Source organism: Marmota flaviventris, chromosome 17 (genome assembly GCF_047511675.1).
Source record: "Marmota flaviventris isolate mMarFla1 chromosome 17, mMarFla1.hap1, whole genome shotgun sequence".
Classification (NCBI taxonomy): Eukaryota; Metazoa; Chordata; class Mammalia; order Rodentia; family Sciuridae; genus Marmota; species Marmota flaviventris.
The window spans coordinates 35,011,221-35,013,282 of record NC_092514.1 but is presented as its reverse complement, the minus strand read 5'-3'; the positions used below and the strand labels follow the sequence as shown (position 1 = coordinate 35,013,282).

Genomic DNA, 2,062 nt, shown 5'->3' with positions numbered 1-2,062 from the left:
CTATGTGGGATGACTGATCTGAACCTGCGAGGAGCAAGCTGGTCTCAGAATTCCCCGAATCCACAATTCTTTTTCTTCCAATTCTTACGCGTCCAAACACAGGGAACCAAAGACACACCTTTGTAGGAGGGTTCCTTAATAGCTATTGCAAACTGATGTGATGCCGCAGAGAAGTGGTACCATATATATTTATCCAAGAGCAGTGTGGAAGAGCATTGGTCTCCGTGCATTCTTGCCCCTGAGCTATCAGAGTTGGCCTGAATCCTTGTCAGTGGATATGCAAGAAGTATTACGTAATGCCCAAATTAGACGCAATGTCCACAGGGGTTGCATTAGTGGAGAACAGATATGAAGAATCCTTTTGATGGGTTTTGATATGATTTTCCCGTCTCATGGATGCGTTCTTTCCCACAACATTACCTTGGGGGTGGATACAGGTGTGGATGCCTCCAATCCTGTACCTGTGGTTTGGAATCTCCCCCTCACCTTCCTCCTGCCCCCATTCTGAACTTTATTTGTGTTCCTCCAGGGTTTTTTTTTTTTTTAATATTTATTTTTTAGTTTTCAGTGGACACAACATCTTTGTTTGTATGTGGTGCTGAGGATCGAACCCGGGCCACACGCATGCCAGGCGAGGGCGCTACCGCTTGAGCTACATCCCCAGCCCTCCTCCAGGTTTCTGATCTGTCACTTCCTCCACCCAGAGAGCATCAGGGCTGGGGATGGAGTATCACCAAGCATCTGCCAGGAAATCTAATTTCATGGTACCCTCTGGCCTGTGATTTTCAGCCAAAATGATGAATTGCTCAATGCAATTTATCTGACGGCCAAACTCCCACACAATGTGAAACTCTGGTAAAGAGTGGATAGGAGTGGGAAGGAATGTCACAGGGGTATGATGGGGACATCCTCCTGTCTCCCAATAGCACTCCCAATAGCATCCTCCCTTAGAGCACTGTGTTCGCATTCTGTCTCTGTGATATATACTTTAGAGTACTTATAAGGAGAATAGGTTTATCTTGGCTCAGTTTCAGTGTTTTCAGTCCATGATTGGTTGACCCTTGTTACTTTGTGCCTATAGCAGCATAGCACATCCTAGAGGGAGCATTGGTAGAGTAAGCTGCTCACCTCCTGGACACCAGGAAACAAAATGAGAGACAGGAAGTGGCGGGCATTCCATACCCCCTTCCACGCCCCCAGTGACCTCGCTTCTTTCCACTAGGCCCCATCTCCTAAATGTTCTACCTCTCAATAAGTACCACAGCTGAAGCTGCCTTTTTAACACATGGGTCTTTGAGAGACATTTGAGATCCAAATGACAGCAAACACCCACCACTTGACCTGCTCTTTCCTGAGGTCCTGTCTTTTTTCTTGGCACTTTCCTTGGCTTGCACAAGCCATACCTTCTGGCAACTTCCTGAGAGAGGAAGCACACAAGGGAGGTAAATCATGGGCCTTTGTACATAGGAGAATACCTTTAATTTCATATTAACATCAGACTGACAATTGGGTTGAGTATAGATGTCCTGTTCAAAATCACTTCTCAGAAAATATTTTTTACAGTATTGATGGTCTTGGCCATTTCTATTTGAGCTCCCAGTGTTGCTCATGAAAATATGAAACCACTGTGGCTTCTAATTCATTCATGTGACCAATGGTTTTCCCTTGGAAGCTTGTGTTATCTTCTCTTTGTCTCCAAGGTTCTAAATTTCAAAATGATTTTCCTCATTTTGAGTCTGTTTTTATTCTTTGCATTGAATTTTTGACAGATCTCTTTAATCCAGAAATTTCTATTTCTCTAAAAATTTCCCCCAATTATTCCATTGATGATTTCCTCCATCATGTTCTTTTTGGGAATTCTTTTATTCACTCATTGGACTAGTCCTCAAAACCTCTGCTCCACAGCTGGGTATGATGGTGACACCTGTCATCCCAACAACACAGGAGGATTGCAAGTTTGAGACCAACCTCAGCAACTTTGCAAGACCCTGTCTCAGAATAAAATACGGATGTCGAGGGGTGTACTTCCGTGGCAGAGTGCTTGCCTAGCATGCTTTAAGCC

The 2,062-nt window shown here is 44.4% G+C and overlaps 1 non-coding gene across 1 annotated transcript; it reads right to left on the bottom strand.

Annotated features, from left to right (window-relative positions):
* LOC114083324 (small nucleolar RNA SNORA38) lies at nucleotides 1-131 on the bottom strand. The gene has a single exon (XR_003581125.1). It is a non-coding gene; the product is annotated as a small nucleolar RNA SNORA38 (small nucleolar RNA).
* Nucleotides 132-2,062: the final 1,931 nt, after the last annotated feature.